The sequence below is a fragment of the Erinaceus europaeus genome, chromosome 8, assembly GCF_950295315.1.
Source record: "Erinaceus europaeus chromosome 8, mEriEur2.1, whole genome shotgun sequence".
In the NCBI taxonomy this organism is placed as follows: Eukaryota; Metazoa; Chordata; class Mammalia; order Eulipotyphla; family Erinaceidae; genus Erinaceus; species Erinaceus europaeus.
Window position 1 is genome coordinate 56,496,368 of NC_080169.1, and position 27,696 is coordinate 56,524,063.

Genomic DNA, 27,696 nt, shown 5'->3' on the forward strand with positions numbered 1-27,696 from the left:
AGACTTTAAGTTCTTCCACAACAAATATGAATCATATATTAAGCAGCAGATAAGTCATGATCTTTTTGACATTTGTGAAAGGGATATCCATCACAGGTCCAATGAAAAACTAAAGCAATGCCCTTCTTTAGGAAAAACTGTGTCAGTTTTAGATTATATCTCATAATTTGAAAATATATACTACCTTCAGTGAGTTCAATATAAGCTACTTTGGAATTGTTTTCTTGTACTTGATTTATTTTGCCCATTTCATTACTTCAATGTTCTAAACCCCAAAAGAAAGAGCATGTAGTCTGTGTTCTATTAATATTTATTCAGAGAAAGGTATTTCCTCCCGCCCCCTTTCTTCCTTTTTTTAAAATTTTATTAGAGGGGTTAATGTTTACAGTGCAATTGTAGACACATGGGTACAATTACTCTTCTCCCAGACCATCATGCAACAGAGATTCAAGATTGCCTCCCCTCCTTCTTTCCGTCCAAAAGTCTCCCTTATCATAAGATTTCCCCTTTAACTAAACGTAAGTCATTAAAAAAAAATGTATAGACCTGGGAAACTACGTAACAATTAAACACCTCCTGAGCAGAGATCCCTTTCAGTCAAAGAAAAGGTTTTTGGGAGGTCGGGAGGTAGGGCAGCAGGTTGCGCGCACATGGCGCAAAGCGCAGGGACCTGCGAAAGGATCCAGATTCCAGCCCCCGGTTCCCCACCTGCAGGGGAGTCGCTTCACAGGCAGCGAAGCAGGTCTGCAGGTGTCTATCTTTCTGTCCCCCTCTCTGTCTTCCCCTCCTCTCTCCATTTCTCTCTGGCCTATCCAACAAGGAACAACATCAACAATGGCAATAATAATAACCACAACGAGGCTACAACAACAAGGGCAACAAATGGGGGAAAAATGGCCTCCAGGAGCAGTGGATTCACGGAGCAATAACCCTGGAGGAAAGAAAGAAAGAAAGAAAGAAAGAAAGAAAGAAAGAAAGAAAGAAAGAAAGAAAGAAAGAAAGAAAGAAAGAAAGAAAGAAAGAAAGAAAGAAAGAAAAGAAAGGGGTTTTTGACAGCTATTTCCACTCATCCACTCATCAGAATTCAATGTTTATTATTCTAATTTAATTCTAAAATGTTTATTTTTCTACTAAGTGGTTTCTTTAGAGTCTGACCTAATTTTATATATATCCAGGTTTCACTGGCTAATGTTCACACTGAATAGGGACTTCTTGAAGACTTTCATATTCACCTGTGGTTTTGTTACAGTCCTTACTAAGATGTTTGGTAACTGCTTTACTAATTTTACTACGAAATAGGTAAATGGTACTCCCAGCAATTAATTTAATACACAGTTAATTTTATTTTATTAATTTTCCTTGTTATAATTATACAGTTGATTCAAAGTAAGAGTCAGTCTTGCTTATAGTCTCGCATAGATAGAAGCATATATTTAACAAATCCTAATTTCTTTATTCTGTCCAAATCATAATCATAGTGGTAAATCTATCATAAAGTTGAATGAAGGCTAAAGTTAAGGAGAGAAGTACCATTGGTAGTTGTTGTGGCCTACAGAGGATTTTCTGTACGGAGCTAGCTTTGGGGATCCGAACTGCATCTAGAATACTCTCTAACCTCTTGCTGCTTACAGACTAACAGCAAAGCATCACCAGGGATCTCAGACTCCCCTTGATCCCACTGAGTCAGAACCTGCATTTTAACAACATTTCAGACTTGTGTGTAAACAGTCCTGTGTTTGAGGCACAGGCTTCTAAACCATATGAGGGCAGGTTCTGCTCCTTTGATAAAATAAATGATTAAGCTTTAAAAGGGGTCAATTTTGTAAAGGGGGAAAATGTGCTTCATGATACAGTATGAGTGGTAACTACTAGGTTATAACCTAAGGTGATGACATTTTTTTTTTCCTCCAGGGTTATTGCTGGGGCTCAGTGCCTGCACCATGAATCCACCACTCTTGGAGGTCTTTTCCCCCCTTTTTTTTCCCTTTTGTTGCCCTTGTTGTAGCCTTGTTGTGGTTATTATTGCTGTTGTTGATGTCATTTGTTGTTGGATACAACAGAGAGAAATGGAGAGAGAAGGGGAAGACAGAGAGGGGGAGAGAAAGATAGACACCTGCAGACCTGCTTCACCGCCTGTGAAGTGACTTCTGGGGAGCCGGGGGCTCGAACCCGGATCCTTACACCGGTCCTTGCACTTTGCGCCACGTGTGCTTAACTGGCTGCACTACCGCCCAACCCTGAGGTGATAACATTTTTGCTCAAACTTCCTACATAAAGATGACAGCAACTTCAGATCATTCCATAATGTAAATTTGAACTCCGAAATAAAAATTTTCCACAAGGTACATGCCAGTATATTTATATTGGGCATATTCAATGTATGAATTAAAAAGAAACAGCAGGAGGCTGAGATCAAGCTCAGTGGTGGGGCCTGTGCCTTACCCCATTTAATGAATGAAGTCACAGATTTGATCCCTAGTATCCCCACCCATGAAAGGAAAGGAAGGGAAGGGAAGGGAAGGGAAGGGAAGGGAAGGGAAGGGAAGGGAAGGGAAGGGAAGGGAAGGGAAGGGAAGGGAAGGGAAGGGAAGGGAAGGGAAGGGAAGGGAAGGGAAGGGAAGGGAAGGGAAGGGAAGGGAAGGGAAGGGAAGGGAAGGGAAGGGAAGGGAAGGGAAGGGAAGGGAAGGGAAGGGAAGGGAAGGGAAGGGAAGGGAAGGGAAGGGAAGGGAAGGGGGAAAGGAAAGGAAAGGAAAGGAAAGGAAAGGAAAGGAAAGGAAAGGAAAGGAAAGGAAAGGAAAGGAAAGGAAAGGAAAGGAAAGGAAAGGAAAGGAAAGGAAAGGAAAGGAAAGGAAAGGAAAAAGGAAAAAGGAAAAAGGAAAGGGGAAAGAGGAAAGAGGAGAAAGAGGAAAGAGGAGAAAGAGGAAAGAGGAGAAAGAGGAGAAAGAGGAAAGGAAAGGAAAAAGAAAAGGAAAGGGAAGGGAAAGGGAAAGGGAAAGGGAAGGGGAGGGGAGGGGAGGGGGGAGGGGAGGGGAGGGGAAAGGGAAGGGAAGGGAAGGGAAGGGAAGGGAAGGGAAGGGAAGGGAAGGGAAGGGAAGGGAAGGGAAGGGAAGGGAAGGGAAGGGAAGGGAAGGGAAGGGAAGGGAAGGGAAGGGAAGGGAAGGGAAGGGAAGGGAAGGGAAGGGAAGGGAAGGGAAGGGAAGGGAAGGGAAGGGAAGGGAAGGGAAGGGGGAAGAGAAGAGGAAAGAAAAAGAAATGTGTCATGAAGTATCTACCTCTCCAGAGTCCTACCCTACTAGGGAAAGATAGAAACAGGCTGGGGGTACGGATCAACCTGCCAATGTCCTTGTTCAGCAGAGAAGCAATTACAGAATCCAGACCTTCTGCACTCCATGAAGAATTCTGGTCCATGCTCCCAGAAGGATAACTAATAGGGCCTCTTCCAATGGAGGGATGGAACACGGAACTCTGGTGGTGGGAACTCTATGGAATTGCACCATTATCTTATAATCTTGTTAATCATTATTAAGTTACTTATATTTTTCTTTAAAAAGGAGCAGCAGCAGTAATAAGATTGGAGAGATAAGAAAAAATATATACATGTAGGTTATAACAGTATATGTGCATTATTTCCTGCACAGAAACTTTCAGATTTGTGTGTTTCTAATATAGAGATTTTGTTTCCCTATGGCAAAATTTGTATCTTTTTTTTTTTAATTATCCTCAGCTAGAAGTAAAACTAAGGTCTTACTTCACTTTTAATTACTAAAGCTTATCTGGTAGTTTGAGGGGGAAAAAAAGACAAAGAAAGTCACTTTAGGATCCAGAAATTAAAGTTTTAAAGGAATATATATTTGTGAAGAAGACTAAGAATTCTAGAACAAGTTCTTTCAGAAATAAACAAACAAACAAATAAATAAATAAATAGCCAAATGTTTGCATGGTATAACTAAATAATCCCCATCACAGATTGGACAAAGGACATTAACTCCTACTCCCAAACAGAAGGCTATGGTGATTCTGTGGAAGTCTGGGCAAGATTTATTTCAGTCACTGTTTCTACTAAGCAGTTACTAAATACCACGGTACTGCACCCCCAAGAAAAGAAAGAGGAAAGAAGAAACATAAATGTTTTGCCTCCCACTAGGCATCTAAAATTATATGCTGGTTAAAATTCCATTTTGGTAAAAAAGAAAAAAAATAGTAAGAAGTATAAAATTTTTATCATACGGCCAAAGGACTATACAATGCTGGGGTGTAAAATATTAGAACTGACATCTATATTGCTTCCTTCTCCCATTTATATGTAGCCAGAGCTTCTCAGAACTAGGGCATGAAATGAGAATCCTATGCACAGTAAAGGAGTGGCTTTGTTGAGATTCCACAAAGCAAAAAGCCTTTTCCAATCCACAAAATTCCCACAGCTGCAGTGGGAATGTGCAATACCCATTCTCAATCGAATAGAAGAACTGGGCTAAGCACAGTGGCTCACACTGCATGGATAACTAGTTTCTTCATCAAAACACTATTCTCTTAAAAGCTCTTGTTCTAAAAAAGAAAGTCTGCCCTTGCAAATAAGAACTTTTCTCCCAATTCACAGATCATATAGGTTTAAATATAGCTTTTCCTTTTGTTAAGTTTTGTTGAAGGTCCTACCTAACAGAAGAAAAAGAGTGAATTTCAAAGGACCCCACACCATGAAGAGGTGTGAAATAACCTGACAGGGGACTGACATATTAACTACAATGTTCAAAAAAATATATATATATATCATAACAGAAGAGCCAATAACTAGTAAATGAATCAGATTCAAAGATGTTTGAAGTAAATTACATGGTCCAGGAAGCTTTTTATCTGTATACAAATAGGTAGTATTTGATAGTGTTTCAAATATCCTAAGAAAAGGGAAAGCTGTCATTTGTCTCAAAGGTTGTACAGATAACAGTCTAACAGTCTCGGGTACCTTCTGAATTCTGTTGCTTCTCTTTTTTCACTGCACCCCCCATAGTTTATTTGTACTGAACCAAGGTAGGCCTTCCTTTATGTTTATATCTCTCAAAAATCTGTAGCTCACTATTCTGTCCCTCATGGAAGATAAAGCATTCCGTAGGTATCATAATATTAAAAATGAAAAGACAACACTGCTGGAGGTACAACGGATCCACTAGGACTTGAATTTCTTTCCCCTGGTAACCATATGAACAGCATTTAAAAAGAAGATTATAAATATGTTTGAATTCTTTCCCTAAAGGAGAAATGAAATTATGTACTATCTTCTTAGTCTGAAACAGATGGCTATATAAATACAACTTACACCTCCTCACCTACAGTTAAAATTAAATGTATTATTAATGCTTGTGTAACAATTTAGTGATTAGTGTTGAGTGATGTCACAAAGCTTAATGACTTTATATTAATAAAATAAATTAAGTACAAACTGCGCCAAAGAATTTAGAAAAAATATAGGACATCATTTGATAGAGGCCTAACTTTTAAAGCTCTTAAATTTTTCAGAGAATCATATATGGGTCACTAACTACATAGAGCTTATGGAGATACCAGGAACAATATACCTTTAGGGGGAAAGGGGAAATATTTTTCAATGGCACTTTAACAATTGGCCTGTCTGTTGTAAAGAACTAGAATTTCAACAATAATAAATTGGACAGCAATCCACTAATAATAAACTCCTAACTGATTTCATGAGGACTGGTTCTTTAAACCTTTCCTGTAACTGTGAAAAGTCAATAGTGGATCCTAACTGAGGTGAATAGAGCAGAGCAGTGGGCTACAAATATCCTGCTGTTAGTCTGCCACCTGAAAACAAATACAGCACTTTCAAGAGCATTTCACTCTCATCTCTATATTTTTAGCAAGATTTCCTTTGATTTAAGAATAAGCTTCTGGGGCAAATATCACTTCAATTAGACAAGAGAGGAAGTTTATAAAAACATTCACCCTACCAAAACATGTCAGGTGATGACTAGAATACTGGAAATTTCTATTTTTTTATCTCTATAAAAGAGAGGCAGAGAGAGAGGAAGAGTGAAACACAGTACAGCTTCCTTCAATACAGTGGGGGCCAGGCTTGAGTCTGGGATGTACACATGGCAAAGCAGCACACTATCCAAGTGAGCTATTTTGCCAGCCCAAACACTGGATATTTTATCATATTCTCTCTTTTTTCAATATTTATTCCCTTTTTGTTGCCCTTGTTGTAGTTATTATTGTTCTTGTTGATGTCATTGTTGTTGGATAGGACAGAAAGAAATGGAGAAAGGAGGGGAAAGACCGGGCGAGAGAAAGATAGACACCTGTAGACCTGCTTCACCACCAGAGAAGCGACTCTGTAGGTGGGGAACCAGAGGCTCGAACTGGGATCCTTACGCCCGTCCTTGCTCTTTGCCACCTGTGCTTAACCCACAGCGCTACCACCTGGCTCCCATTATCATATTCTCTTTTTATACATTCAAGTCCAGTAACTAATAGGAAGATCATGGGAAAGGCATAATGCAAGTTGATAGGAAAGAAAGTTGAAAAATTGTATTTTCTAGATGATGGGGATATGATGCTTGCTGATGGCTATATTTTTAAAAAGTTTATTTATTTATCTTAATGAGGAGGAAGAGAGTATGATAGACCAGAGCACTGCTCAGCTATGGCTTATTATGGAGGTGCTAGGCACTGAACCTGAGACCTCAAACCCTCAGGCATGGAAGTATTTTGTATAAACATTATACTGTCCCCCCAGACCTGAAGAAAAACTTAGGTTTAAATTTTAAAAAAAGAGGTTAAATGTAGTTTTGGTGTTGTTTCCCATTGAGCATTAAGTGTGTGTCACATAGTATATGGTTATTTTTTATATTTATTTATTTCCCTTTTGTTACCCTTAATTTTTATTGTTGTAGTTATTATTGTTGTTATTGACATCATCATTGTTGGATAGGACAGAGAGAAATGGAGAGAGGAGGGGAAGACAGAAAGGGGGAGAGAAAGATAGACACCAGCAGACCTGCTTCACAACTTGTGAAGCAACTCCCCTGCAGGTGCAGAGCCAGGGCTCGAACCAGGATTCTTACGCCGGTCCTTGTGCCTCGCGCCACATGCGCTTAACCCGCTGCACTGCCGCCAGACTCCCAGTAAATTGGTTATTATTGAGTTCTTGCTATACAACAGTTACTATGAAAAGTACTTTGTAATAATTATCTCTACAGCAACCTATGAGATACTGTTATTATTCCTATTTTACAGATGACTACACTGAAGCACACAAGAACTAAGTAATGCATTCAAGACCATGCAAAGGAAATGAGATTTATTTCAGGTTTCTGGCTACAAAGCCTAAGCACCTGGACAACTGGATATCTTCCTTACACATTCCAAGAGAAGTAGGCAAAGGACAGAGCTAATCAGTAATACTTGGCTTACTGACTCTTGTCCTGATGAAAGAAAAGAAGAAAGAACAAAAGGATGAAAGAAGGACCCTTCTATCCTACAGTTTTCTGACCCACCCTCCCCTCCTCCATCACTCCCACTTCCCTCATCCAATTTAACCATGCTTTTAACTAATGTGATTTTAAACCAGCTTCATGTCAAAAGTCAAGACCGAAAAGCAGAGCAGTTTAAGGGATAGAGCATAATAAGATTCATTAAGAAGGAAAAACCAGTTAGGAGAATGGGCTAACGCAAGTATTAGACATTGACATATGAACCTGCTTCCATAAAAGCTTGTTTCTCCTGAACAGTATGTTAAAGTGATGGATATAAACCACAGTTCTGATCCATTCTAGAAATCATCAGATCATTTCATGGCAGATAAACAAGCAGTTCTTAGTACCTTAACTTAAGCTTTTGAAGAAAATCTTCTTTAAGAGGGGAAAAAAAACATTTAGGATACTCATAATTAGGAAGAAACTTGAGAAACAAAAACAAAATTGATCAAGTAGGGTTTTCCTTGTCCAATGAAAAACTGCTTTATATGGCACCAGATTTACACACTATGTCATTCCTCTCTAACTTAAACTTAAACGATAACTGGTATTCTTGGATTAAGTGTCTATGGAAAACCACAGTGAAAGAAGAGATTGTAGTAGGTATCAAGAGACAAAAAAAATAGTCATATTCTCCCATAGAGCAAATGAATGGTGATGAGTCAACCAGAAAACACTACTGCTGAAACATGTGCCAGTAACAATCTCTGATTCTTAAAAGAGACTGCAACTTGATTGGATTTTGTTTTTGAAGTTAAAAAGGCTCCAGAAGCAGTGGGTGAAACTCAAATATTAATGATGACAAAAGCTACAGGTCAGGTTTCCAATGACTCTTTGGATAGTTTATCAGCAAAGTATTGACATAAAAATCTAAATAGGCCAATCACCATGCTCAGTTACTAGGCTATGTAAAGAATCTAAATACACTATATCCATAGATCTTTCCTCCAGTACATTTCTACTCCTCATTCCTTGCATCTTCCTCAGATCTTCATTTTTAGTAACCTAAACTGTCTATTATGGTATCCATATGGGAGCTTGATTTAGTGAAATCATATCCACTATTTATGCCATATAAAAATCATACATTATATGATACATTACATAATGTAAAACATACATTAAAAAGAAGATCTTGATACATGCTACAATATAGATAACAAAAATAAGCTGAGAGAAATGAATCAGGGGCAAAAGAATGCACAGGATTTCACCTGATTTGATATGAAGTATCTACAATAGGTAAATTAGTAGACACAGAAAGTAAAACAGAAATTAATTATCTGGAGTTGGGAGTGGAAGAATGGAGATTTACTAGCTAGTGTCTACACAATTTTATTTGGGGTTATGAGAAGTTCTGAAATATATAGTAGCAAAGGTTTCAAAATAATGTGACTCTACCTAACGCCAATATACCCTATAAAATAATCAAAATGGGGACCAAATAAATGGCTCAGCAGTCATGCACATGCTTTGATGTGTAAAGTACCAGCAACATATAAAAGTAAGAAAGACAAAGCAAATAGCTCATAAATGATGGAACAGTGTTCTCTGTCTCGTGACTATTCAAATGGGAGAGACTCTCAAAAAAAATTTTTTTTCTTGAAAGTTCTTTAAAAGAAGCAGACTGTAAGTTCTATGAAGACAGGAACAAAATCGCTTCATTTACACAACATACTTACACTATCCCACAGAACATTTTCCGTAAATGTTTGTCTAATACATGAACAAAACAGAGGAAGAATCCTCCTAAAAAGAGTGATATTTGGAAAGCCTTAAATTTACTTATCCACAAGAAATTATATTGGGAAACATTCCTGAAAAAAACAACAACTCTACTGGGTCTATGCACATTTATTTCATATATACTTTCTACCCAGCAAGCTTTACAAAGTCTTACTTGTACATACTAGATCTTTGTGGAATAAAATTTATATGATTTTTAAATCAATGTCATATTGCTATTCTAATATTCTTTCCCCACGCCCCTCCCCCCTTTTAAGGAATTACTTACTTTTGGTAAATGTACAATTCCTTCTGTTAAATGATGAAAAAATAAACCTTACAGCTTACACAACATGAAGGTAAAACTAAAAATACCTAGAACACATCACTCTTGAAAAAGAAACAGCAATTGCAGAACACATCATATTCTAAGTAGAAAAAAACAAAGTTTGGCTTTTGATATTCTAGTTTTAATAGCAGAAAATACACACCCCATTGGGCACAATATTAGAAAAGTGTGAGATTTAAAACATAAATATAATATTAACCTGATTAGGTTTTAATTTATTTTTTTTAGAAATATTCTGACTTCTAGGTTTGCACAATAACATTGGGTGGGTGGTATAATAAAAGGAAAACTGAACATTAGGTGGGGGGAGAAAAGTTCATCTTGACTTCTTAGGAAGTTATATGGTCAAGTAAAAAGAAAGCTGAACTCTTTTCAGAAGAAAATTCAAATATTCACTACCCAAAATCAACGTCCAAACTTTAGAGTAGTTGACTAAACACAGTAGCATATTTAAGACACCTTCCTAACACCAACTCCAGCTCCCCCCCCCCAAAAAAAAAGAAATTACGCCTAACATGTTGTCAATATTTCTCTCAAAAACTGAACAGGGGTGGTTTTAATACATACTATGAAATTATACTTAACTAGCTTATGGCCAAACATGTTACAGCAAGTTACTGATGATTTTCTCAACCAATATTCAGAATCTTCACTATTTACATTTTATTTATTTAAAGTACAGCAGGCTAATGTCTTTAAAGTATAAGATGCTGCTGGTATGCCTAACATTTGGCTCCTCACAACAGATAAATCCTTATAAATTCATCAGGATTGTGTAAATAATAGTTTCATTTGAACAATATTAGAATAGGTCCTTCAACTTTAACCACCCCCAACACCTCTCAATACTTTGTAGCAATTAGAAAATAAAATAGTAACTCAATCTCTGGAAATATCAAGGTTCATGTTTCCATCTCTTGATTGTTACCTTCTTCATAAGCAGGTAAGCATTGTTTTGGAATAGCCAGTCTGCTGCCCCAGTGCTTCATGCATGCAGAGGTTCTCCATTACCATCAAAATGCTAACAATCCATTTACTATTAGAACCAACACTTCAGTTTTGAAGCAAAACTGCATGAAGGATTTTCACTTTGTACATGAAAGCATAACCACCACAGGTGTAATGATGCAAAATACCAGCACACTGACCTCTGCTAGGCAGCACACATTGAAAGCAGGTGTATTTCTGAGCTCCAGAAAGGAAGGAGGTGGAATGAGCTGCAAGGAAGCCCCAGATTCTTAATATATTAGAGATGTTTGTTAGACTCAGATTGAATCCAGCTAATTAATTCATGGAAGTCAGTTTACCTAAATGAAAAGTGGTCTCCCGTCCTTCACTGATTCCCCACAGAGGACATTTGGCCAAGAACAGCCAGGCAAAACAATCTGTAAGATCTCTTTAAGCTATAATGAACAGATGAGTTTCAGAAGAAATAAGACTCAGCTATGGCAAAGAAACAGTCTCTAAACCACTTCCTCATCTTATCACTGCTACTGGTGTTTACAAACTAAAAGCAGTATCCCCGGGAGCCTAAAGAGACTCTTCCAGGAGTAACTGCCTATAGGATCTTCAATTTAAATTTCCTCTTGATCAATCTGTGATATTTTTTGGCAGTTAAATAGAAGACAGTGAGTAAAATGACATGCACAAAATGAATCCTTTTCAAGTTGTAAATGAGTGAGTCAGGATTCAGACTTGCCAAGATGCTCCAAATTAAAACCCTTGCTCTAATTTTAAGCATGCTCTGTCTTACCGTTTTTGCTGTTGTCTCTCTCGGGCTTGATTCACCTGGAACTCTTTACCATGTCTCTAGCAATGTGTTTGCACCAGGCCAGGCTCATACAGCAACTGAATTCACATCTTTCTGCACTAGCAAGCTGAAATGGTACGGCCGTACTACAACCAAGAAAGGGGGAAGCAGAAGCAAGAAGAAAAAAAAAAGAAGAAGAAGAAGAAAGAAAGAAAGAAAATCACCTAAGAAAAGCTAATCCCAGTGGGAAAAAAAATAAATAATGGTTCAGAGGGACACAAAAGATATGCTAACAATCAGTATCAATAACCTAAAGAGGTTAATTTCACCCCCAAATTAAAATCTAATTTTTTGTTCCAAACACGATGGACTTGCCTGTGGAGTTCCCAGGAAGGCAGAGTAACTGGGCTCTGCAGCAGCACTGCAGCCAAAGTAACCATGCATATGCTGCCCAGACAATCCACAACATGCTGTCTCTTCAGAAAGATATTGATTTGCAATGCAGGGCTGCTTCAAAAGAATGCAGAAGAGAAGCCAAACAGCTAATGGTGATTGCATAGAAGGAAAAACATTTAATCAAGGGAATGAACCTCATCATGCTCAATTCAATTTTTTAAAAGCTTTAGGAAATGCTACTGCTACTAAGTGTCCTGAGTGACAACCCCAATAAACAATGATCTGAGGTCCTCTAGAGGGTCAAGTTTAGTCTGCCATCAGTCATGTTGCAAAAACCACTAAGATGACTTAATGTGCTTATGGGCATATATTTTTCACATGCAAATAGGTCATAACAAGAACTCTAATATGACTATGCACCAAAATGCACAGGTGCGGTATTTATAGATCTAAAATGTTAAAATAAATAGTCATATGTCTGCAGAATTACTGGTGGGGGCAGAGGTCATACCACTCTCAAAAACAAAATATCAACATAAATCATATCTCAAAATGTTTAGGCTAATTGTGTCAAGTCATGCCACACAGTGCTAGGTAGCAGCATAAGGATGCCAAACTACTACTCTCATAGCGACCTCTACAGGACAATGGAGTATCTACTATTTATCTTTGTTTAAATTCCTATCCTCAGAAAATCAACTTTACACAAGGGAATAAATTGACTTTATCAGGAGAAATATTGATTTAAAAGGCTGTTATTGTTACTCTAATAGATTTCAGCACACCTCATCTTTCACCAACTTGTTATCTGACTCCACCATGTGGCATTAGGTCCTTTTTTTTTTTTTTCCCTTTTCTTTCTGCTTACAGGTTTATCGCTGGAACTCAGTCCCTGCACTTAGAATCCACTGCTCCTGGAAGCCATTTTCCTCATTTCATTACCATTGTTGTTATTATTGTTGCCATTGCTGTTCTTGTTGGATAGAACAGAGAGAAATCGAGAGAGAAAGACACCTGCAGACATGCTTCACCACTTGTGAAGCAAACCCCCCCCCCCCACAGATTGGGGAGTCAGGGACTCGAACTGGGATCTTTATGCCAGTCCTTGAGCTTCGCACCATGTGTGCTCAACCTGCTTCACTGAAAATGCACTCCTCCTGGTGAACATCTTTTTCCATTTTATTGGATAGGACAGAGAGAAATGGGGGAAGGGGGGATAAAGAGGAAGAGAGAAAGTGAAACTCTGCAAATCTGCTTTGCCCCTTGTGAAATGTCCCCCAGCAGGTAGGGAGGCAGAAGCTCTCACCCAGATTCTTGCGCAGGTCCCTGCACTTTGTACTACGTACACTTAACCAGGTGTGTCACAGTCTGGCCCCCACAGTACTAAGTCCTTTCAATCCCCTCCAACCTTCCTCCTTCTAAGATCTAGGATCTGATGCAATACACCATAACTAATTAAAGTGTCGCCCTATATTTTCTTTTGTTTCTTAAGACTCATCTATGAGTGGAAAATGGTAGCATAATGGCTGTGCAAAAAGACTATAATGCCCAAGGCATCAAAGGTTCCAGGTTCAATCCCTAGCACCATAAACCAGAGTTAATAAAATAAAACAAAGTTAAATTAAGGGGAATAAATTATAGTAAGACACTAGAATGTAACTTCAAAACATACTAGGCATCATGTGTTATTTAACAGTTACTACTTCAGAAATCAATGGGCAAAAGGAGGGGAGTGATCAATATTCCATAGTTGGCAGGATTAAGTACACATCTATGATCAGAATGTTCAGAGAAAAGTGCTTTCCTTTTCTTAAGTCAATCCAAATTCATTTAGATAAATCATCTCCCCCATCTACCCATTTGCAAACCATGTTCACCTTCACCATTTAGAGCAACTTACTTTTTTTCTGCAACACATAAGCTCATTCGAAACCCTTACAAAAGCCTCTCTTTAAACATAACTATTATGCACTTCCTTTTCCCCCACAGCCAAGACAAAAATCTATCTCCATCATATCTGAAAGTTATTGGGTTATAAACACCATTTCTGCAACATGGACTTCATTCAACAGGTTTTTTAGGAACCTGAGACTTTGTTTGAGACTTGTTCATTTCCTATCCTAAAAGAAAAAGCAAAAACATTCTCCTTTTCTCAGAACCAACAAGACTTTTTATTTGAATCATTTGTGAGCTAATCATATACTTTTTCATAAAACTCTCATGGGAACACTGTTCACCTACAGTAAGCAAAAGGAATTATGGGACATGAACATAATTAGCATACAACTGACATCAACCTGACAGCAAGAACACACCACAGACATGCAAACTCACAACGGATTGTGGGTATAGTAAGCTACCTTAGCAAGTGTCAAGCTTCTGAAGCCGCCTTCTTTTCCCACTTGCCCTTCAACAAGTTGTCTTTGTCTTTTCCCCTCCAGTCTTTTCCCCAGTCATTTCCACAGGACCTGCACCATCTAGCTGAACAATGCTTATGGACTTGAGGTCCATGCCACCTCACTAGCCTATCTCTCCCTCTGACTTATTCCTGCCACGGTTTTTATGTACCTAAATAAAACTGAATTGAAATAAAACTGCCCTGTTATGCTAAACTCCACAACAAAAGTGTCACACACAAACTAACAAAGTTACAGATCCTAGATATAGGTTAGGGCCTAGTGTACTGGGTACATGTATACACATATCCATAAATTAGGGACAGCTAAATACCTCAAAGTAAAAGTGTTCATTAATCCATTGTGATTAGACTTAGACCTAACAATCTCAGAAAACAAGTAGAAAGGCCTAAAGAAGGCACCATAAAAAAATAAATTATACTCAAAAAAAGGCACCATAAATAGTCTAACCAAACATTGACTACTTTGGTCTAGACACCCTCCTCTTTCATGCCTCCTACTTCACTTCCTTCCATCACGCTATCTACTCAAATAACTGCACAAAAGAAAGTAAGATGTTTCTCATAGTCTCTTCTGACAGTACTAACATTTTTATCACCCCTTGATAATCTTTAGAAGAAACAGTATATACAATTGGCCATGAGATATACTGGCAAGAAATATATATATCAACTAAAGGACAACTACTGTCCCTATGACAACCTTTACCAGAATCATCAAACAAGTAAATTCAGGAAAACTTAAGGATAATTTAGACCACACTAAAATCCTAGTTCTATTTCCTCCCTAACTTGAAGCCAGACCCCACAAACCCAATACTGGTTTGGATACAAAAAATGATAATCAGTGCTTTAACAGCTGGGATAAAGTCTAAGCTTGTCCAACAAAGAAAGGACTACAAAAGCTGGATATGGGCAAGAGACCAGCTTACTTAAGGATGGCCTTTTTGATCAATACCAAGCCACCCCATCACCTGGGGCCTTAGTTAGGGAATCCTTGGGTTCCCACATAGACATGCTGGGCCTAGACCTTTTGCTCTCTCCACCATCACTGGTCATTTTTATGAGGAACATCATCATAAGTGCTCCTGTGGGCATCTTCAGAACCTTACCCTCACTGTAAAGCAGCAATAGTAGGGCCTTCCCCACTTTCTAAAGGGAGGCTGGGTCAGCCTACTCTGCCACTCAAGAAACACTGGTCCTGAAATAAAGATAGCCTAGAATGTTCCCAGCTGTGCTGATGAACTGTGAGCTCAGACTAACGGGACTCAGAGTATACAGGTTTCTCTGATAAATATGAATATATATATGGGGCCTGGATCAAATTGATGGGGTAAACAAGTTGGAGATGCTATTAGATTCCATCCTGACTTCTCCGGCAGACAATATCACCAATGTGTCCTAGAATCTCACCTCTGCAGAGCCTTACCTAACTGGGAATATACAGAAAAAAGGCTGTGATAATGAATCAACCTGCCAACACCCATGTCCAGTGGAGAATCAGTAACAGAAGCCAGACCTTCCACCTTCTGTAGCCCCCCAAAAGAATTCTGGTACATATACGTAGAGAGGCAGAGAAACTGGTAACTAATAACTAGGAGAAGATAACTAAAGGTTCTGAACTCCAATTCCATCAAGACCCAGAGAGAAAAGAGAAAAAAAGGACATTCATAAGTAGCAATAAGTGGAGTTGTGACTTAAGAAGGATGAGTGTTGTTTTCAACGGTGCCCCACGTTGGGCGCCATATGTTGTTTTCGACGGGTTATGTTGTTTATGCCGGGCTGGCTTCACGGGCGGGTAACAGACGACCCGGGACTCATGGCTGGGTTGTAGGCAGTATCTCTTTATTCATGCAGGACGCAGCACAATCTATACCAAGCTAAGCTAAACTCAAGGCACTCTAAAACTCACAATGCTGTCTTTATATATACTTGCCAAGTAGGGTGGAAACATGATGTGACATAGAGAGGGTGGAGAGAAAAGTGACTGGTGAAAATCAGAGTGTAACAAGGAGGGGGCGGAGCAGGCGAGAATCCTATCACTGAACCACCAATGCCCTGGAGGGAGGGTGGTGCTTGTTAACAGTGGTTATGTAAATAGAATGCAGTGGTTATGTAAATAGAATAGTGTTAAGCAGGGGGGATTTAAACCAAATGAAACAGAAGGGGTCTCATGCATACCAACAGATGAGAAAGCAAGAACACAGAAAAAATCGGAAATATATATAGATAGATAGACAGTTATAGAAATAACAGTCAACCCATATCTGTGACCTTGCAAGAAATAATGCAGTTTCCAATGGAGGGAATGGAGACACAGAACTCTGGTGGTGGGAAAGGTGTGAAATTAATGCCTATTATCCAATAATTTTGTAAATCAATATTAAATCACTTATAAAAAGAAAAGAAAAAAGTTCCACAGAAGTTTTTACTTTAATTACTATACTCTTGTATTGTTGGCATTATTAGACTTTAAAGGAATGAACTGTATCAACTGCATCTTTTATTACTTTGTCATACCCCATAACACAATGCAAGACACCCAGCAAGTATTAAATATTTTAAAGAATTAAGAAATTTTTCAAGTCCATACTTTAGGGCTTGGTTAATCTCTTCCCCTATCATTCATTCAATGCTGGGGGTGGGATGAGAGGGTTTGGGAGGATAGAATTCTTATAAAAGTATTATCTTCAGTCACTTCATTTAATTACTTACTCTTCCCTGCCTGCCCCACTCCCCCCACCTCAGTACTGCTCAGCTCTGCCTTATGGTGGTATGGGGAACTGAACCTGGAACCTCAGAACCTCAAGCATGAGAGTCTGTATAACCATTATGATATCTCCTTCACCCAGTACTTACTTTTTTTCTATAAAATTAGCTGGCAAAGGCAAGTAAGGTCCATATTCACTAATATATCCTGTACAAAAGCCACAAATAAACTTAACAGCATTGTCTTAATTCTTTTATATATTTATTCAATAAACATGCACTGATACACTAAGAATATTATGAACACCCATGTTCTCCTCACTCAAGGAATCCAATGATTAATTTAAAAATAAAACAAGTGATTATGATGCACTGAAATGAGTAGTCTGTAAGCATTTAATTGGTTACAGATATGGTTCCTACGACAGCTCAATCAAGACTTTACCAAGGAGATAGCAAAAAACTTGGGTTTCCAGGTTCTTCAAGGAGGGGACAAGCATATACAATGTAGAACAGAAAATCTCCAAGCCTAACACTAGAAACTGAGTAAACCACACAGCAGTACATACTGTAAAAGCTACTGTGAAAGTTGAAGGAAAGGTGGCCATATGCCAGAACTCAGCAGGTGCTATAAGCCAGGCTAAGAAGTCAGCGATTTCACCCTATAGGAAGTCATCATCTACTTCAACAAAAAGGCCTAGAGAACTATAAGCTGAAGACTTACTGGATGGAATTATTATTTTTCCTTATTAGAGAGATTAATGATTTACAGTCAACAGTAAAATACAATAGTTTGTACATGTGTAACATTTCTCAATTTTCCACATAACAATTCAACCCGCCACTAGGTCTTCCTCTGCCATCATGTTCCAAGACCTGGACCCCCACACCTCTGACCCCACAGTCTTTTACTTCAGTGCAATACACCAAACCCAGTCCATGTTCTGCTTTGTGTTTTACTTTTCAACTTCTTTTTTTATTATTACTAGTGATTTAATAATGACAGACGAGATTGTAGGATGAGAGGGATACAATTCATATAGTTCCCACCACCAGAGTTCCATATCCCATCCTCTCCCTTGGAAACTTCCTTGTTTTCTATCTCTCTGGGAGTATGGACCAAAGATCTCTATGGAGCACAGAAGGTGGAAGGTCTGGCTTCCACAATTTCTTCTCTGCAGGACCTGGGCAGAGATTGTCAGGTCAATCCACACCCCTAGGATGTCTCTACCTTTCCCTAGTTGAGGAGAGCTTTGGGAAGTTGGTATTCCAGGACACACTGGTAAGGTCACCTGCCCAGGGAAGGCAGGTTGGCGTCATGGTAATATTTTTCAACTTCTGTCTATGAGTGAGAGCATCCCACATTCATTCTTCTCTTTCTGATTTATCTCACTTAGCACGATTCCTTCAAGCTTGGGTGGAATTTTTTAATTCACAATGGGTTAATGGTACAGAAAATGGACTGTCTGGGTGAAAGAGGAAAGTCGAGAAGCTGACACAATACCTCAGACAAAACCTGGAATAAAAGTAGTGAAAATGGAGGTGAAAAAGTCAAAGATGGCCAAAGTCCCAAGTTCAATCCCCTGCACTACCATAAGCCAGAACTGAGTAGTACTCTTGTGAAAGAAGAAAGAAAGAATGAAAGAGAGAGAGAGAGGAGGAGGGAGGGAGGGAGGGAAGGAGAATGGAAGGAAGGAAGGAAGGAAGGAAGGGAGGTAGACAGACAGACAGACAGCTAGGTCAAAGACAGTGAAAAACAGTCAGTACAGGGTTACCTGAGGAGTGACTGGACATGAGGTCAACTGCAAAGGAAAAAATCCAAATGTGATACTGAGTTCTTACTATAATTAAGAGAACAATGGGATTAGACTAAACAAAGTGACAAGAAGAAAAAAGGTGAGAAGAAAAAATTATCATGAATTCCTATTTTTACACATTGAGTTTTATGTATCTTTTTGGAATAGCCAAGTGGACGCATCGAATAGGAAGCTGTATAAGGGTCTGAAGACCAAACAAAAAAGAACAAAATTCCGATTAGGATTCTTGTTCACCTATTTTACTAAGGATATGCTTCAGAGAAAATGAATGAGAAGGCAGGACAAGGAAAAAAGGGGGAAACAAGAAATTCAAGTAAAACTACACCCAAAAGTAGGCCCACTGAATTAAGGAGTTAAGTCGTGTATATTACTGGACCATACAGATCACAGACTGAGGTCTGGGGAGGAAAGACCTTCTAGTTAGCCCAGATAACAAAGCATACCTCAGCTGGCCACGCAGAGCACCCACTACACTGTGTCAACTATTCTTTTCTACAAAGGTGCCCTGAGATCCTTTGTCTCTGCTTCTCTGTCTACCTACACCTTTCATCCCCTTTCAGATGTTTCTCATCACTCAGCTGGATGTTGGAAATTTCCTCCTCTTCTATTATTACTCCTCTCCCATTACAATGCTCTTTTATTTGCTTCACTATTATATATACTTTATCTCCTTCCCCTCTTAAAAATCTAAGCTATTTAGGAACATAGCCTTCTTCTTACCTGTTTTCCTGTATTGCTCCAATCCCTGAAACAGTACTTAGTATTTGCTGAATAAATAAATACTAGGAAGGGTTGCTTATGATAGTAATCCAAACAAATCCTGAGGGGCCCCTGTAGAGTCAGAAAATATGGGGAATTTAAGGAATGTGTGGGAAAAATGAAGTAGATGGAGATCTAGAAATCGGTGTCAACAAGTATACAAAATTATACAAGAAGTTTGGCCACAGGCAGAAGTAAAGATAAAAGCTAAAACACAAAATTGCAGGAATGTGCTTCTATCACACTGAATTCATTAACTTCCACTACTAAGAAAAACAGTTTTGCTAACATTTTTTTCCTTTATTGAGGGATTAATGTTTTACAGTCGCCAGCATATCCAATAGTTTGTACATACATAACAGTTCTCAGTTCTCCACGTAACAACACAACCCCCTCTAGGTCCTCTGTCATCCTTTTCCAGGACCTGCACTCTTCCACCCACCCACCTAGGAGTCTTTTCCCTTGGTGCAATACACCAATTCCAGTCCAGGTTCTGCTTAGTGTTTTCTCTTCTGATCTTGTGTTTAAGAAAAACTTTTTTAGGAAACATTTAGATGGCCCTGAAATCACATGATAGATGAATAATAAGAGGCCAAACCAAAGGACCTGGGCTGAGAAGTCCAGTCTATCAAAGCACAGATCTCGCACATCTGAAGCTATAGATTTAACTCCAGGCAACATCACAGGGCAGAGTTGAACATTTCCTGGTCTTAGCACCCCATTCTCCATTTCCTTCTCTCTAACTTAATAAATATACTTTAAAAAAAAGAAAGAAAGAAAAGAAACAGCATAAAGAGCTTACCTTCAAAGATAAAAGTTAGGAAGGATTTTGAAAAAACGTATCTCAGAGGCCAGGGAGGTGGCTCAGCAGGAGAGGGCCTACATAGGATGCAGGAGCCCAGGGTTTAAACCCTAGCACCACAAAAAATGGGTGGTGCTTTTGTTGCTCTTCTTCAGTCTCTCAATAAAATAAATAAAATAAAAAATAAGGCCAGGGGTAGAAAACCTAATGGTTGTGCAAAGAGACTTTCATACCTGAGGCTCTGAAGTCCCAGAATCAATCTGCTGCACCACCATAAGCCAGAGCCAAGCAGTGCTCTGGTTAAAAATAAATAAATAAATAAATAAATAAATAAATAAATACTTTTTTAAAAGCTACATAATCTCACTAAATGCAAAGGAAAAGGACAAAAACCTGGGGTCTACAAAATTGCCCACCTATATAGTGAAAAAGGTTCAAGCCTGACTTCTACCACAAGAAAGGAATACTTTTTTTTTATTTCTTTATTGGGGGATTAATGGCTTACAGCTAATTCTAAATACACAATATAATCAGAGCTCTCCCACCTAGTAACAATAATAATACCCATTTTTAAAGGAGCTATAAAGCTTTTTTTTTTTTTAAGTTTTTATTTATAAAAAGGAAACTTGACAAAACCATAGGATAAGAGGGGTACAGCTTAGCACAATTCCCACCACCAGACCTCCATATACCATCCCCTCCACTGATAGCTTTCCTATTCTTTAACCCTCTGGGAGTATGTCGACCTGTCAACGCCCATGTTCATCGAAGATAAAGCTTTTTAACCATAAAGGGAGTGGAGGTGGGGGGGGGGGTGGCATTGTTTAAGATTATGAAAAGAGTAAGATAAAAAAACTTTTCTCCCCTCCACTTTATTGGAGGGTTATTTCACTGTACAGCTGTTTGCATATAGGTACAATTTCTTATCTCCTCATGATAGATGTCCACAAGACATGTTCTTCCCCAACCTGGTCCTTTTCTACCATCATATACCAAGACACCAACACTCTTCCATCCCAGTCCTACACTCCTCACGCAGAGTCCTTTGCTTTGGTGCAATATACTACACCCAGTCCAAGTTTCATCATACTTTTTTTTTTCCCATAGCTAGAGAAAAGGCTAATTATTGTGTGTGTGTGTGTGTGTGTGTGTGTGTGTGTGTGTGTATCACTAAGACAACAAGTTACCTAGTTTTTAAATTAATTTCACTAAATATTTATATCTAGATAAGAAAGAAAGGTCTTCCTTTATTTAGAAACAGATATAGGAAAATGAAAATTTCTAAAAAAGAGGTTAGATTTTTAAATTATTAGTGTGTGTTAACCTTAGAATGTGTTATTGTAAATCGTTATAGGGAAACCATCATAGTTAGGCTAAAAAAGTTCAGATGCTTTTTTTTCTTAGTAAATACTGAAAATTTTACAACCTAATTGTTTCCACTGGTGCCAGTCACTCCCTATACTCCATATTTGGGGCAATCTTACTGATTTAAAATATTCTCTCAAAACATTATGAAATTCTGGGAGACTTTTAACTGAATGTTTAAAAGCTATTTGTTTTAGCTTTTATATCAAGAATGTCACATATTAATCATATTAATCACAATACAAATAATACCCACAAATATATTCATGATATTTCATGGAAAAATTAGAGTAACTTTGAGGGCTTTCTGGATCCTGGGGGGGGAGGAGTAAAATTACTTTTATCAGTAAGTACCTCTGAATCTATCACAACTCTATAAATTTGCTCCTGGAAAGCCTTCATTCTACTAAATAGAAACACTAAGAAAAAGAGTCCAGGTGGTGTCACACCTGGTTAAGCCCACACATTACAGTGCACAAGGTCCTGGGTTCAAGTCCCTGGTCCCCTCCTGCAGGGGGAAATCTTCACAAGTGGTGAAGCAGGGATGCAGGTGTCTGTCTCTCCCCCTCTAGATCTCTCTCCTCTCTTGATATTTCTGTATCAAATAAATAAATAAAAATAATTTTTAAAAAAGAAAGAAAAAGACCTAATGGAGAAGATAAGACTGAGGGCATTTGTTTCTGGTGAGATAAAGTGGTTCAGTTTCATTCTTCTGCATGCTTCAATCCAGTTTTCCCGGCACCATTTATTGAAGAAAGCCTCCTTCCTCCATTTAATAGTTTGGATCCCCTTATTAAAAATTAGGTGTCCGTAAGTGTGGGAGTTTATCTCTGGGCATTCAATTCTGTTCCACTGGTCTGTGTATCTATTTTTGTTCCAGTACCAGGCTGTTTTGATTAAGATGGCCTTACAATATAATTTGAGATCTGGGAGTGTGATGCCTCCATTTCTGTTTCGTTCCTCAAGATTGTTTTGGTGATTTTAAGTGTTTTCTGCTTCCAGATAAATGACTGTAATTTTTGTTCTATTCTTTTAAAGAAATATGGTGGGACTTTGATGGGTATAGCATTAAATTTGTATATGGATCTGGGTAGAATATTCATTTTGACGATATTAATTCTTCCAATCCATGAGCATGGGATATCTTTTCCATTTCTGTGTATCATGTTCTATTTCCTTGAATAGCAACTCAGACTTTTCAGTATATAAGTCTTTAACTTCTTTGGCCAGGTTCAGTTCTAGATCTTTTATTGATTTTGCTGCAATAGTGAATGGAGTGATTTCTGGATATGCTCTTCTTCAGATTTAGTGTTTGCATAAGGAAATGCCACTTATATTTGTACATTGATTTTGTACCCTGACACCTTGCTATATTTCCTAATGATTTCCAGAAGCATTCTGCTGTTTTCCTTAGGCTTTTCTATGTATACCATCGTATACCCACAAAGAGTGAGAGTTTGACTTCTTCCCTTCCAATCTGTATTCCTTTGATTCCTTTTTCTTTTGCCTTAGTTCTATGGCAAGACCTCCCAATACCATATTGAAGAGTAATGATGATAATGGACAGCCCTGTCTAGTCGCTGACCTGAAGGGGAATGCTTTCAGCTTCTGCCCATTGAGTATAGATACAGGTGTAAGAGTAGAATGTATTTTGTACTCTCGTGTTTGCCAAAATCAGGTTGAGAATCACTATTGAAAACAGTAGGTACAAGTGCATACTGAGAAAATAGGCTTTGTTTTTGTCTATATTTCCTAAGTCTGATGCCTGAACACATCAATGCTTCTAAACAATGCTTCACCTTCACTTTTATAGGGAATAAATTCTCTCCTTATACTTTTTCTTCTCTATTGTGAATCCTAATTACTTTGGGTAGCAACTCAAAATGTCAGTCTTTTTTCTCTGCATCTAAATTCCTATGTCCTGTCACATAAGGATTACATTTGCATTAAAACATGTATCACATAGTTTCCACAGATATTTGTGTTCATTTATTATGTATTCGGTAGATATATAAAATTCAGGGGGAATTACATGACCTAGATTTTCCTGTTCATGCCCTACCAAACACACAACTAGATGTTTAATGTGGTGCCATTTCCCGTTTGTGTGTGAAATGGTGCAGAAAGCCCAGATGTAGAAGTAATTTTTACTATGCCCACATTATAAAAGAATGGTTTTAAAACTCTCCAAATGTATAATACAATCTAAAAAATGTGAGTTAAATTGTAAAACTTCCATGGCAGACACAAAATCTTTAGTTAACAGCAAGAAGAAAAGCAAAAGGCAAAGGGAAAAGATGTAAAGTTTTTCCCTTCTCCTAATGCCAGAAAGTTGAGAAGGATACATTAGAATCGACAAATCCACGACTATCAAAATGTTTCTCAGAGAGCTAAGTCTCATTTTTAAAAACTCACATAACTCTTGTACTAACAGTGGGAAAAATAAGAAAAGAATTTTCCATTTCAGAGTTACAAGTCAGCTTTATTGCTTTTAAGAACTGTATACAAGCTTTATAAACCTTCAGTTAGAAAACTGTAAAGTATCTATATTTTTAAGAAATAAAGTTCTCTTAAAAGTGTTTATCAAAGGGGCCAGGCAGTGGCACACCTGGTTAAGTGCACATATTACAGTGTGTAAGGACCGGGGTTCAAGTTCCTGGTCCCCATCTGGTAAAAAAATAAAGCTAGAGCGCTCCTAACTTCTCTGTTCTCAAGGGACCAAAGGTTGCACTCTCACAACGTGGATTCCACCAGACCTCAGTGCCAAACCACTGCTGCACAAGGGACTAGACTTTGCGACCACCCCCCACAGAGGGGAAGCCAGAGACTGGCAGTTCTGGGCCTAGGACCCTGGAGCACCCTGGCCTAGCCTCCTGCTACTGCTGCTCCCTCTGTGGGGACTAGCACTCTGGGGCACTGCAGGAATACCAAAGGAGACCACATGGGCCCAAAACAAGACAGGATTAGAACGACTTCAGGAACACATCAAATAACCAGTGAGTGCAAACAAGTGTGGCTGGTGGACAGAGAGGAGCCTAGGAAGAGATTAAGTGGCTGGTAACAGTCTGGCAGTTTATCAGTTGAGACACCACCTCCAGTCAGTTCCAACAACAAGGGGACAGCTGAAGGGAGGAGAGAACTCCCCAGAGACTCACCAAGTGCAACCCTGAGTCTCCATTACTACTGCCCTCAGAATCTGGAACAGCAGCAGGGAGGCCCTGGGCTGACACCAGGGGACAGAGAACTAACCAGGAAACTCAGAAGAAGACCTATACCTGGTGGCCTAGCAGTGGGGCTGTGAAAGTCTCTTTGCATAACCACTTAATTATCTCTGCCACACCATGCTTTATCTCTTGGTTAGGAATCAGTAATTAAGCTAAGAAGCCTACTTATAGTTTAAAAGCCCTCAGGCTCCCATAGCCTAGATGGAAGAAAAAGAAAAAAAAGAGGCTTTTAAGCCACTGAGATTGAAATCAGATTTCCTAGATACCTACCAACTTCTAAAACTAAGTAAAGAGGAAGTAGACAACATGAACAGGCCCACCACAGCTAATGAAATTGAAACAGTTATCAAAAATCTTTCCAAAATAAAAGTCCTGGACCAGATGGTTTTACAAATGAATTCTACAAAACCTTCAAAGAAGAACTAATACCTCTACTTTTAAAAGTCTTCAAGGAGATTGAAGACACTTGAATACTTCCTTCCAGCTTCAATGAAATGAATCCAATCACAAAGAAGACTAAGACAAGCATAAACCTATGGGACTACAACAAATTAAAAAGCTTCTGCACAGCAAAAGAAACCAATAGCCAAACCAAGAGACCCCTCACAGAATGGGAGAATATCTTTACATGCCATACATCAGACAAGAGACTCATAACCAAAATATATAAAAATCTCAACAAGACAACAAATAACCCCATCCAAAAATGGGGGGAGGACATGGACAGAATCACTTTGATACCAAAAGCAGACAGGGACACAACCAAAAAAGAAAACAACAGGTCAATATCACTGATGAACATGAATGCTAAAATACTGAACAAAATTCTAGCCAACCGGATATAGCAGTATATTAAAGATTGTTCATCATGACCAAGTAGAGTTTATCCCAGGCAAGCAAGGTTGGTTTAATATATGTAAATCAGTCAAAAAGATCCATCACATCAACAAAAGCAAGACCAAAAACCACATGATCATATCAATACATGCAGAGAAAGCCTTTGACAAAATACAACATCCCTTTATGATCAAAACACTACAAAAAATGGGAATAGATGGAAAATTCCTCAACATAGTGGAGTCTATATATAGCAAACCTACAGCCAACAGCATACTCAATGGTGAAAAACTGGAAGCATTTCCACTCACATCAGGTACTAGACAGGGACGCCCACTATCAACATTATTATTCAACATAGTCTTGGAAGTTCTAGCCATAGCAACCAGGCAGAAGCAAGGAACTAAAGGGATACAGATTGGAAGAGAAGAAGTCAAATTCTCCCTATTTGCAGATGACATGATAGTATACATAGAAAAACCTAAGGAATCCAGCAAGAAACTTTTGGAAATCATAAGGCAATACATTAAGGTGTCAGGCTACAAAATTAACATACAAAAGTCATTGCCATTCCTCTATGCAAACACTAAGTTAGAAGAAGATGAAATCCAGAAATCAATTCCTTTTGCTACAGCAACAAAAACAATAAAATATCTAGGAATAAACCTAACCAAAGAAGTGAAAGACTTGTATACGGAAAATTATGAGTCACTACTCAAGGAAATACAAAAAGACACAAAGAAGTGAAAAGATATTCAATATATTCATGGGTTATAAGAATTAACATTATCAAAATGAATACAGTACCCAGAGCCATAGACAGATTTAATGCTATCCCCATCAAGATTCCAACCACATTTTTTAAGAGAATAGAACAAATGCTACAAATGTTTATCTAGAACTGGAAAAGACCTAGAATTGCCAAAACAATCTTGAGAAGAAAGAACAGACCTGGAAGCATCATACTCCCACATCTCAAATTGTATTATAGGGCCGTTGTCATCAAAACTGCTTGGTACTGGAACATGAATAGACATACTGACCAGTGGAAGAGAACTGAGAGCCCAGAAGTAAGCCCCCACACCTCTATGCACATCTAATCTTTGACAAAGGTGCCCAGACTCTTCAATGGGGAAAGCAGAGTCTCTTCAACAAATGGTGTTAAAAAAAAATGGGTTGAAACATGCAGAAGAATGAAACTGAAACCACTATACTTCACCAAATACAAAAGTAAATTCCAAGTGGATCAAGGACTTAGATGTTAGACCACAAACTATCAGATACATGGAGAAAGATATTGGCAGAACACTTTTCGGCATAAATTTTAAAGACATCTGCAGTGAAAAAAATCCAATTACAAATAAGACTAAGGCAAGCATAAACCTATGGGACTACATCAAATTAAAAAGCTTCTGCACAGCAAAAGAAACCAATAGCCAAACCAAGAGACCCCTCACAGAATGGGAGAAGCTCTTTACATGCCATACATCAGACAAGAGGCTAATAACCAAAATATATAAAGAATTTGCCACATTCAACCACAAGACAACAAATGACCCCATCCAAAAATGGGGAGAGGACATGGACAGAATATTCACCACAAAAGAGATCCAAAAGGCTGAGAAACACATGAAAAAAATGCTCCAAGTCTTTGATTTTCAAAGAAATGCAAATAAAGACAACAATGAACTATTACTTCACTCCTATGAGAATGTCATACATCAGAAAAGGTAGCAGCAGCAAATGCTGGAGAAGTTGTGGAGTCAAAGGAACCCTCCTGCACTGCTGGTGGGAATGTCAATTGGTCCAGCCTCTGTGGAGAACTCTCAGTCTGGAAAACTCTCAGAAGGCTAGAAATGAACCTACCCTATCATCCTGCAATTCCTCTCCTGGGGATATATATTCTAAGGAACCATACACACTCATCCAAAAAGATCTGTGTACACATATGTTCTTAGCAGCACAATTTGTAATAGCCAAAACCTGGAAGTAACCCAGGTGTCCAACAACAGATGAGTGGGTGATCAAGTTGTGGTATATATACACAATGGAATACTACT

The 27,696-nt window shown here is 38.5% G+C and overlaps 1 protein-coding gene across 4 annotated transcripts in view; it reads right to left on the reverse strand.

The window, feature by feature from the left end:
* Positions 1-27,696, reverse strand: part of CDK14 (cyclin dependent kinase 14) — a 722,913-nt gene that overhangs the window by 576,315 nt on the left and 118,902 nt on the right. Inside the window, exon 1 of one of the 4 annotated variants that reach the window (XM_060196254.1) lies at positions 11,315-11,653. The exons of the other annotated variants lie outside the window; for them this stretch is intronic. The gene's annotated coding sequence lies outside the window, so the exon portion shown is untranslated. Of the gene's footprint in view, positions 1-11,314; positions 11,654-27,696 lie in introns of those variants that run through there. 4 annotated transcript variants of the gene reach the window in all.